A 12,051-nucleotide genomic window follows, 5' to 3' on the forward strand; every position below is an offset into this window, starting at 1 on the left:
AGAGGACTGTCTATCCAAACGCTACCCAACCCACCAGTCCCACCCAGCCTTTATCTGTAATCGCTGTCTCATCAGTGACTATGGCTTTGTGTTTCCCTGAAGGCATGACTATTTCGCTTCAGGCCAAAACTACTCACCCCGAGGTCATTCCTACAGACCAGCTCTAGGGAGTTTAAACACTGAAATCGTTGCAAAATCATGTGTGTGCACGTCTGTGCATTCTTCTGGGAAAGAGGACCCACGATTTCACCAGATTCTCAAATCTTCCATGACCCAGAAGAGGGTAAGACACACCGTTTGATTCTCATTTGGTCCTTCCGTCCTACTCACTCCATGGAACCCTCCAGGATTTACCCAGCGCGGCAACCCCCTGATGTCTGGAAAAGAGCCTCACTCCACACAGACACTGGGCTGTGGAATCCTCGACACATGCCGGCCCTAACCCAGTGGAAAGGGGAAAGTTTTAAGAAGAAAGGGGGAAAAGAAAACCTTAACTTGTCCAGTTTAAAGATCCCATCACAGCTCCAACAAGAACAAAAGTGAAAGTGAAATGATTGCGCTTTTCTTTCCAACGTCAGCCAAGCCGAGCCTCCAGCAAGGCTGGGATTGGGGAGCAGGCAGCCCAGTCAGCCCCTAACTCGCTTCTGTCTTGAGTAACAATCCTCACGCGCTCACTGAACCTCATTTCCTATTTGTGCAACACGGAATATAGCTCTCGCCCCTTATCTACCGAATGAGGGGGGTGTGAGGACAGCAGAGGACACACGGAATGCTTCTTAGACACTCCATCAGGCACTTTCTTCACTAATCCTCCATCAGAGAGCCTGTGGTTGCAGAGACAGCTGAGTGCTCGTTTCCACGTCCTGCGGGGCTGCCTGCTTGCAGGTCTAAAATATTTCCAAATGTGCTCAAATTTAGCAATGGTGGTAAGAGAACCCAGGGCTGAAATGCACTCTGGCCACACTCCAGTGTGGCGTTTCTCAATAATCTTAAACCCACGTTCCCATTTGATAAGGATTAGGAAACTTGCTCCCTTTTTACATTTTGTTATGAAAACCAGGCTTTGGGTTTTTTTGTTTGCTTGTTCGTTTTTTTTGCGGGCCTCTCACTGCTGTGGCCTCTCCCGCTGCAGAGCAACAGGCTCCAGACGCGCAGGATCAGCGGCCATGGCTCACGGGCCCAGCCGCGCCGCGGCATGTGGGATCTTCCCGGACCGGGGCACAGAACCCACGTCCCCCGCATCGGCAGGCAGACTCCCAACCACTGCGCCACCAGGGAAGCCCCGGTTTTTCCCTTTTTTAAAGCACACAAATTACTCGGCGGCAAGAAGGAATGAACTGGTGATTTATAACAGCCTGGCTGAATCTCAAACGTGTTACACAGAGTGCAAGAAGCCAGGCCAGAAAGAGGATGTGGGTTGAGTCCATCACATAAAACTCTAGAAAAGCAGACAGGTCTCCATGACACAAGTGGATGAGCAAGTGCTGGGGATGGGAGGCCGGAGGGGCTGCAGGACACTCTGTGGGGGGAGGCATGATGGAGGCATTCCTTACCTTGACTATGATGTTTTCACGTGGATACAGCTTACCACATATGTGCATTGATTGCACGTGAATTACACGTCAGTGATGCTGTTCTGAAAAATGTTATTATGCCATTGAATTTCTCCAAGAAAAGTGAACGCTGTCCACCCTGCCCCATTAAAAATGGTTCTAAAGGTGAGCTTAGGACTTCCCTGGTGGAGCCATGGTTAAGAATCCGCCTGCCAACGCAGGGGACACGGGTTCGAGCCCTGGTCCGGGAAGATCCCACATGCCGCAGAGCAACTAAGCTCGTGAGCCACGACTACTGAGCCTGCGTTCTGGAGCCCACATGCCACAACTACTGAAGCCCGCGCGTCTAGAGCCCGTGCTCCGCAACGAGAGAAGCCACTGCGATGAGAAGCCCATGCACCGCAACGAAGACCCAAAGCGGCCAAAAATAAATTAATTAATTAATTAATTTGTTTTAAAAAGTGAGCTTACCGACCCCCTCGGCTGTCTCTGGGTCATTCCGTAGCCTCCAGGACTCAGCACAGTACTCAGCACTTAGCCTCAGTACTCCTCGCTTCTCCAGAGCCCCCGCACCCAATCTGCTCCCTCCCTGGAAACGACCTCCTGTGTCTCTCTCCTCTTAACTCCTCCTTCCAGGTGCCGCTCAGAGCTCTCCAGAAGGGGCCCCTGAGGCTGAGCACAGTCCCTCCTCAGGTGCCCGTGGCTCCTGGGTATTTTTCTCACTGCTACTCGCCGCTTCTTACGACTTTATCTGTTCAGGCTTCTGGTCCCCCTAGCCGCCGCCCCAGACTGTACACCTAAAGGGGTTGTTAACCTTTTCTGTGCCCTGGTTTCCCTCGGCAGCCTTGTGAAACCTCTTCAGAATCAAGTAAAGGGAGTTCCCTGGTGCTCGAGTGGTTAGGACTCGTCACTCTCACTGCCAAGGGCCTGGGTTCAATCCCTGGTCGGGGAACTGACATCCCACAAGCCTCACGGTTTGGCCAGAAAAAGAAAAAAAAAAAAAGAATCAGGTAAAATACACAGGCATATGCAGAAAGTTGATTACGAACTAGTTATCAAAACATTAAAATACATATTTGATGTAATACATAACATATGTGCCTTTTTATTCAATGCCAAGGTCTAGTGGTAGGTCAAATAACTACCATTATTTCAAAGTAGTGATACGTATGAACAATATTTCAAGAGAACTGCAAATAGCTCTAATGCGACATGAAAATACGTGTAATCTCCCGGTGACAGTCACAGGGACAGCTGACACTACGGTGGTTTTCCATCACCATTCATCTCTGAAGGAACTATGACATCGCAGCTGGACGTTACTGAACATGTAATCTTTTCTGCATCCAAGTTCACAAAGCCCCTGAATTCCAACCAAGGACAAGGATCCATGGCCGCCTGGATAAGGACTGCTGTTTAGAGAGGCCGTGTACAATTTATCTTTGTGTTCTCAAGGCTCCTAACACACAGAGGGAACTTAATATCCAGCGACAAAACACTGTAACGATAACGATGACAACACTAAGTATAAATTCAAAAACAAAGATAAGGGACTTCCCTGGTGGTCCAGTGGTTAAGAATCTGCCTTCCAAATGCAGGGGACGCAGGTTCAATCCCTGGTAGGGAAACTAAGATCCCACATGCCGCGGGGCAACTAAGCCGGTGGGTCCTAGAGCCCACACGCCGCAACTAAAGATCCCACGTGCCTCAACTAAGATCTGACGCAAACAAACAAATAAATAAATAAATATTTTTAAAAAAACAAACAAAAAACCAAAGATAAATCATTTCTCCTGCTAATAATTGTTACCATTACTACTAGCATGATTACACCCAAGTAGAGCCTGGAAGACTGTTCACGGACTGCCAAGGGGCTTCAAATACATCTGCCTGGGACCACATCATTCCCTGGCCACCTTACAACGCAGTCTTCAATTCTCCAAGCATTAACACAAAACCGTGGAAAGAGAATAGAGAAGATTCAGGGGACGTCCGGGGAGGACATCGGTCTCCTTGCCATGACCTTGCCACGTGCAGTGTGACCTTCGAATGGGCCGTGCGGCTCCAGATACGTGAGTGACAAGAGATTCCCTTTGCTCGGTCTCTTTCCTCGCGCTGCCGCGGATACTGAAGCGAGATGCTTCATCCCGACCGCGCCTCTCTCTTCCTGTTACTAAACAGACACCTCCTTTCTTCTCTCTTGTTGGGGCAGTTATTGTCGAGAGCATTTTCTAAGAGTGCAAAAATGCTGCAAGGGGGTCAAGTGAACTGGAGGGACAAAGCAGCACCGCGGGGGGCCCTGGGCGTCTTCACAGGACGCCTAGTCTCGGGCTGCGCACTGGACCACGATCCATGTGGCCGGAGGGTTGGGGGATGGGGGGGCGAGCTTGGACGAGGGCAGCTCCCATGCCTCCACCCTTGGACCATTGCCTTTAGCACTGGAGGTGGATCCGCTTCTAACTTCCAGCATCCTTCAAATGAGATAAGTGAGTAGAAGTGTTCAACTGAGCACTTCTGTTCCCTCCAACCCAAGATACTGAGGAACAGCTCTTACCCGCAAATTCAAGACTGCCGAGCAAGCGTATCACTCCTCGCGCCCCATCCGCATCCTGTCGTAGCCTAAACACCCGCCCATTGAACGTGGGCTGTGTGGAGATAGGCCATTTGGGAAGTGGGGCGTCTGAAGTAGCGGAGAACAGGGAGATTCCCACGGGACTCCCTTAGAGCCATGGCGCCCCAGCTGCTGGGAGCTCTGCGGTCACGGGAGGCGTCCTCTCCACCTGGCTGATCTGCAGGACGCCCTGCACATTGCGGGGATGAACGTCTCTCCTCCACTTCACTCTCTCTCACCAGCTTCTCACCTTCCATCCGCAAACATGCTCAAATTGATTGCATCCTTAGACTAGCAACAACTAACTACCTTTACCCCACTTCTCCCCAGTTACCAAATTTCTGCCGCGTTATCTGTTCCAACTTCTGAAGAGCGAGGTCCGAGGTCGAGGTCTTCACTTCCTCCATCTTTCTACCTCCTCTGACCTCCCTAAACTCTGCTTCCAGCCACCAGCTCTGCACTGGACTGCAACTAGTTTATTAAAACACATGGTGCCAGGTCGATGACCTCATTGCCGACTGGTCCCCGAGGATGGCTTTGCATCTTTGGCCAGAATAATCCCAAGGGACGTCTGACACCCCCCCTCCACCTGGAAACTGCCCCCCCACTCTGCTCCCCCCTCTTAGTTTCTCCTGCATGCGTCGTTTGTGGGATCTTAGTTCCCCAGCCAGGTATTGAACCCTGGCTCCAGTAGTGAAAGCACCGAGTCCTAACAGCTGGACCGCCAGGGAATTCCCAAGGCTGGTGTTTCTAATTCTCCTTCTTCAGTCTTTGGTCTCACTCAATCTAGCCATTGTCTTTAGGAGATCTAATCCATTGGGCTTCAAGCTCTTTCCCTCGCGAATCCCCTAAAATACAAACTGCACGCCCCTAGGCGATGTCTACTTTTGACATCACATTGTGTTAGCCCAAGTTTAAATGGCTGCAAAGCATCTTGTTAATTGTGTTTTGCACAAATCTTTTTAGTAAAGCTAGAAATGGCACATCATTCTTTTTTCCTGCTTTAACTTCCATTTCCACTCCACTTACCCCACAGGTTTTTTTTAACAGTTTTATTGACAGATCAGTCACATATTATACAATGATCCATTTGAAGTGTACAACTGCATGGCTGTTAGCATAATCAGAGTTGGGCATCTATCACCACAGTCACTTTTAAAACACTTGCATTACCCCCAAAGAAATCCCGTCCCCATTGGCAGTCACTCCCCATCCCCTGGTCCCTGCCACAGTCCTGAGCAACCACTAATCTACTTTCTGTCTATAGGTTTGCTTACTCTGGACATTTCATGCACATGAGATTATACAATATGTGGTCTTTTGTGACTGGCTTCTTTCATGTAGCATAACATTTCCAAGACTCATCCTTGTTGTAGCATGATCCATGCTTATTCCTTTTTTTTTTTTTTTTGTGGTATGCGGGCCTCTCACTGTTGTGGCCTCTCCCATCGCGGAGCACAGGCTCCGGACGCGCAGGCTCAGCGGCCATGGCTCACGGGCCCAGCCGCTCCGCGGCATGTGGGATCCTCCCGGACCGGGGCACGAATCCACGTCCCCTGCATCGACAGACGAACTCTCAACCACTGCGCCACCAGGGAAGCCCCATGCTTAACCCTTTTTATTTTCCAATAATATTCTACTAGACAGATAGACCACATTTTGTTTAGTCATTCATCAGTTGGTGGACATTTGGCTTGTTTCTATGTTTTGGCTATTATGAATAATGCTGCTATAGACATTCTTCTACAAGGTTTTGTGTTACAGATTTTAAATCAAATTTATTTTTATGCTTCAACATCTTTTATCGATAACCTTTTCATGGATCTCATCCACAGACTGTGTACACAATTCAAAACTAAAATTTACGAGCACCACAACTACTGAGCCCACGCGCCACAACTACTGAGCCCACGCGCCACAACTACTGAAGCCCGCACGCCTGGAGCCCATGCTCCGCAACAAGAGAAGCCACCGCAATGAGAAACCCACTCACCACAACGAAGAGTAGCCCCCGCTCGCCGCAACTAGAGAAAGCCCGCACGCAGCAACCAAGACCCAACGCAGCCAAAAATAAATAAATAAATATTTTTAAAATAAATAAATAAAAAGTTTCTGTGACCATAATTCATTAAGTACACACAAAAAATTCTTCTGGATTGAGCAGCAGTAAATTACAATTAATCAAATCATCATAAGTATATTGCAAACTTTGACAATTATTAAACATAAAAGGTAAGATCTTATTGGAAATACATCTCTTAATGAGAGGAACTGGGTTTATTTTCCAATGATTAGCTCATGGGTCTGTGGATGCCTCATTATTACAATGAAACATTTTGGCATAACCTGGCATCACTGCTTTTCTTTTTATAGACACGATCCCTGAGAAACTCTTTTCAAATAAGTAAGTGAAGCAGGAATTCCCTGGCGGTCCAGTGGTTAGGACGCTGCGTTTTCACTGCCGGGGCTCCGGTTCAGTCCCTGGTTGGGAAACTAAGATCCCGCAAGCCACATGGTGCAGCCAAAATAATAATAATAAGTGAAATAATGAAGTATTCTACTCAGATCACTGTTAGTCATGTCTTTGAAATCTGTGTAAGTCACAGCCCCAGAATCACTTTGTCATCTCTACTCAAAAATCACATTTAGGGAATTCCCTGGCAGTCCAGTGGTAAGACTCTGTGCTTCCACTGCAGGGGCCACGGGTTCGATTCCTGGGAAATAAGATCCCACAGGCTGCGCGGTGCAGCCAAAAAAAAAAAAATTACATTTCAGTCCCCACAACGTGGTAAAAGCAAGCAGCCCAAACCACCTGACTTGCAAGGAAGCATCTCCAGGCCCTCACGCGTCACCCCTTTGTCTGGAGCCCAGGGGTTTTTTTACACACGCCCCAGAACACGCCAGGCAAAGAGATGTGCCCTTTTCCTGCAAAGTGGGAGACGGACTTGTTCTCAGGGGATCCATTTCAGAAAAGTGTATATACGTGGGTGATGAACATCTGGAATTGCTTCCCTCGCCCGGACCGCCGACCCCATTTCCTTCACCGACTGCTGCACGGCTCTGTCAGCCCTCAGGTCCCTCAAGAGCTGAGCTGACCTGCCCCAAATCTATTTCCCTCCCCAGCTCCCAAGCATCCTCATCCCCTCTCCCCACACTGCTGCCGCCAGCACCGGTACATCAAAGCAAATCCCATCAAGCCACCGTCCACCTAGACACCCTTTCCTCTGCCTGTAAAGCACCTCCTTTGGGGGACAGAGTGAAGCTAGGTGTCTCCAGGCAAAGGACGCAAGCCTCAGCTTCTGACCCTCTGACCCCTGGCTGAGAAGGGCCAGACCCAGGAGAAGGCAGGCTAGTGGTTAAAAGGAGGGACCCTGGAATAGGACCACCTGGGCAGTTACTGGAAGATAACCTTGAGTGACATCTCTGACCCCTCGGAGCCAGTTCCCTCAACTACAGAAGATAAGGACACTCCCTTTCTTACAGGGCATGTATAAAGATTGATTAAAGGTATGTCATGTGCTTAGCGAAGTGCCCCACACATGGCAAATGAGAGCAAGGTCTCAGTACACCCAGCCGCCATCACCTTGAAAGAAACAACCAAAGTCTTACATTGAGCGTCCACATCCACTGCAAGTTGGGGACGCCTGTCCTCCAGCCTCACGTCCAGTCTCCCCGCCTCCTCTTGCCCACGAGCTCTCTGGGAGCCCCGTCTCAAGTCTCCTCTGCTGACTCCACTGTTCTTCCAGGACCCTCAGGGTTGGCATGCTCCAAAGCCCAGCCCTTTGACCCCTTCTCTTCTCTATCCACACCCCCTTAGCAGTCTCTGTTAAGTCTCCAGGCTTTAAACATTTATATGTTGATAATTTCCAAATGTGTGTCACCAGACAGACCCCTCCCTTCCCACCTGGATGCCCAGGGGGCATCTCAACGTGGACACAGACGAAGTCCTGGTCTCCCCGCAGACCTGCATCTACATCTCCTTCCCCATTCCACGTGTTGGCACACTCCATCCCCACAGATGCTCATGCCTGAAACATCCCACGTCTAGCCGCTGAGAAATCCCGCTGGCTCCACCTTCAAAACATACCCAGGACCTGATCACTTCTCACCCCCTCTGCTGTCACGAGCCCCGGTCAGATCCCTCCCCCTCTCCTGCCAGGATTACTGCCCCGGCTCCTCTCCTAACGGGCCTCCCTGCTTCAGGCTTGATTCTCAGCACAAGCCATCTGAGTGATCTTTTGAAAACCTCATCACCTCCTCAGCTCAAAGCCCAGCAGAGACTCCATATTGCCCTCGTAGTAACAGTCCTGGAGAACAGTCTGACTGCCTGGCCTCTCTGACCTCACCCTCTACTACTTTCCGCCTCACTCACTCTGTTCCAGCCACACTGCGTCCCTTGTTCTTCTTAAATCTTGCCAGTAGGCAATTTCCTGTTTTGCCTCAGCCGTTTCCTCTGCCTGGAAACCTCTCCCACCGAGACCCCCGCACGGGTAACTCACGCCACGACTTCGGCTCTTTGCTCACATCTCATCTTCTCAAGGAGCTCCGCCCTGAGCTGACCACGGACTCAGATACAAGCACCTGCCTCAGAGCATCCCTCTCCTCCAAGGCTCTCCCGGGATGCTCTGTCTCGGGACTGGTCATACCTGGGCCTCTGAGGACGTGAGAGGAGAACATCCACCTTGCTGCGTGTCTCCTCCAGCCCACGCTAGGACCTGTGAAGAAACCATCCAAATTTCACAGGCGTCAAATCAACTGTCCCAGCTCACCAGGCTCCTAACCACTGAGACTCAGAGCCGTGTCTGCCTGACGCCCGTCTGCACCGGGTCAGGCCCGCCTGACCGCTGGCACTCCGCGTCCTTGCCCTGCCTGTGGCAGTATCTGCTTGCCTCTGGTTCCAGACGGAGTCAAATGAAAGGCAGGTAGCCTAGGGTTTTTGTTTGTTTGTTCTCTTAATGCCAAGTCATTGTATTATGGCCATCAACCTAAGCTGGGAAAAAAACACAGCAGATTTTCAATCCAGTTCACGTCTTCAGCCCTGTGAATTACACACTAGTTCTGAGCAGAAAACTCACTGAGTTAGAATCTTTCTCTGAGCCCCTCCGGCCTCCTGGGTGGCTGTTTGCAGCTCTTCTGCCCTTTCCCCCTAAATTTCTCACTGAGAGAAAGCGAGGATTCCAACCCACTGAGGACGTTCTTCCCATATTTTAACGTTACTGGCCGGTGAGTAGTCACGTTTACGAGCTAGAGGCGCTCTCCATGGGGACATCAGGGCTTAGGGTCCTGCCTAGGTGCAAACTCTCACTCTACCACGGCGAGGTGGTAGATTTAGTCTCTGAGTGGGTATGATTTAATCTCTGAGTTTTCATACACTCGGCTTGAAGGTAAAAGTACAAGCTGCTCGGGACTTCCCTGGTGGTCCAGTGGTTAAGACTCCACGCTCCATGCAGGGTTCAAGGGTTCGATCCCTGGTTGGGGAACTGAGATCCCGCATGCCAAAGGGTGCAGCCAAAAAAAAAAAAAAAAACAGGAAAAAAATGTACAAGTTGCACCTCTGTAGGTGACTGAGGCCAGGATGGAGAAGGCGGTGGAGGCACCTGGCACCGTGGCCGGCGTAAGAAGCAGGCACACAGGGCAGTGCCTGTGTCGCTTCACAGATGGGTTCAGGGACACTGGTCACCAGGGCTCAGCCACGCAGAGACCAGCGGCCGCTCCCGACTCGTGACGCAAACACGCTGGAGGATGACCACGTAAACTGGCCCCATAGTAAATTTCCACCTTGTGAAATGACTTTAGGGTGTTGGTTAATACCGGTGAACAGACATTTCTGACTTCCTGGAATGTTTGCACTCTCTTTAGTCCCAGATACTAACTTTAAAGGAACCACCTTTAGAGTGTGAAAATAAAATAGCACTTACAAATACAAATTATTCCGACTTTTATCTCCATCTGTAGTCCACGTTTCCATCAGGAGTTCTATAAACTTTCCTTCTGGTTCGAAGGAAACTGCAGCTTCCTGCCACTTCCGCTGTTAGTACATTTGTAGTCATACCTGCTCACGGGCTCTCCCACTACATGATCAAAATAGGAAAACAGACTTCCGAAAAGCTCAACTACAGTTAGACATCAGCTATCAATATCTGGTTCACTACTATATTTTGTTTGTTTGTGATTACTTATTTCAAACTAATTCAAGAAGCTTAATTATGCAAAACTTCAGAATAATGGCCAAGACGAATTTTCTCCTGTTCTCTAAACCACACAAGACAACTGCTATACCATTTATATTTGTTTTCCCTTTCTAAGAACGGGAAGAAGTATTTAAAGAATTTCACCAACACATTACCAAGCAGAAAGAGCACTTACCAGGCTGTTAGAAATCTCCAAAGACAAGTTTTAAAGTTAATACTAAGTTACTCTGTATCGATGCATCAGCCCTTTCCAGTTTTCTTACTGGCATTTAAATTAGCCACATACCAGCTCACAGTTTGTCTGCAGTACTTTTCCTGGGTGCAAAACATTTGACTCAGCAAAGACCAGGTGACAAAGCACATTCAAACTGCAGACCTCAGGTTTACAGGGTGGATCCCTTCCTGTCCTCTTGCAAATACTGCTGAGAAGATATCAGGGTGGGATCTTTTGTTTTTTAATTTAAGGTTTGAAATGTCAAAGAATCGAAACATACGCCTCTCTAGCAAAAAAAAAATAGAATAGAATAAAATAAATATAGAACGGAGAAAAGAGAAATAAGATTTTCATAAAAAACAATTCTAATCTGATTGCTAAAACGATTGTTGGACTTAACTGCATTAGCATTTAAATTGCCCCAGTAGGACGCGGGGGAAATAGCCCCCTGGTGCTAAAAATGTTGGGAAGACGGTGAGGTTTGCACCTTTCCTTCTCCTATTGTTGAAGTGGAGCCAGTTTTTTCCACCAGCAGGATAAACAGTTAAGATAAAACAGGCCTGGAGAGATCGAATCTTGTTTACGAAAAGGCAAATAAACTAGTTTTTTTTTTTTTTTTTTAATTACACAGACTATAAAGCCGAGAACATTGAACCCTAGGCTTTTCTAGTGGCATATGTGTTAGTGGTTCCCAAACCTCGCAGATGATCAAAACCACAAAGGAGGTTTTTATTAATATAGATTTACGGTCCCCTTCCGGCTCCCTGCTGTGATTCAGTAGGTGTGGGGTAGGGCCCAGGAATCTCTAAAACACTCGCCCAAGTGACCCTTATGCCCGGCTGGGTCTGCGATCAAACAGAGCTGATAAAACACAAAAGTGCAGCAAAACAAGCGGTGGATCACACCCGCCACCCCCAGCCCAACTGCTAATTGTATGGTGAAAAGTCAAAGAGTACTTTAAGATGTAGCTGAATGCATCTTCTTAGGGGAAAGCTGTTGTAAATATTAGTGACATTCTTAACTGTCTTAACTTTTAAAATTCCCAATGAAATTGTAACTTTAAAAAGTTATTTTAGGACATGATCTTGTCTCCCAGGTCCTGTTTAGAGCGATGAGCTACACATTATCTTTGTCTGAAACAAAGACTCCTTAGCCAGGCCCCACGCTGGCTAATATCCTTCCATTAGCTCCTACAATCTTCTCAGCCACCCCTGGAGGTTTTATCCCCATTTTACAGACGAGGAAGCGGAGGCTAAGAGAAGCAAATTGTTCTAGTGATAAAGCCAAGATTTCAACCAAGGGCTTCTACTGGTCTGTTGGTTGGTTGGTTGGTTGGAGGAATTTACACCTGAGAGTTGGATCCATTCAAATCTTAGGCTCTCTGGTCTGGTGTCATCCTTATACATTTGGCAAACACTGGTTGCGTTGGGCATCGGGCCAGCCTGGGCAGACTCGGAGAAAGCCGACAACTCCCTGCCTGGG

The 12,051-nt window shown here is 48.7% G+C and overlaps 1 long non-coding RNA gene across 3 annotated transcripts in view; it reads right to left on the reverse strand.

Moving 5' to 3' along the window:
* LOC112402640 (uncharacterized) overlaps positions 1–10,671 on the reverse strand; it is a 34,875-nt gene extending 24,204 nt beyond the window's left edge. For 2 of the 3 annotated variants that reach the window (XR_003003746.1, XR_003003745.1), the window contains exons 1-3: positions 10,531–10,671; positions 10,083–10,235; positions 8,811–8,879 (exon numbers count right to left, since the gene is read on the reverse strand). This is a non-coding gene — a long non-coding RNA (uncharacterized LOC112402640). Of the gene's footprint in view, positions 1–8,663; positions 8,880–10,082; positions 10,236–10,530 lie in introns of all 3 variants that reach the window. The other variant, XR_003003744.1, reaches the window with a different exon arrangement.
* Positions 10,672–12,051: the final 1,380 nt, after the last annotated feature.

Source organism: Neophocaena asiaeorientalis, unplaced genomic scaffold, assembly GCF_003031525.2.
Source record: "Neophocaena asiaeorientalis asiaeorientalis breed wild unplaced genomic scaffold, Neophocaena_asiaeorientalis_V1.1 scaffold44, whole genome shotgun sequence".
In the NCBI taxonomy this organism is placed as follows: Eukaryota; Metazoa; Chordata; class Mammalia; order Artiodactyla; family Phocoenidae; genus Neophocaena; species Neophocaena asiaeorientalis.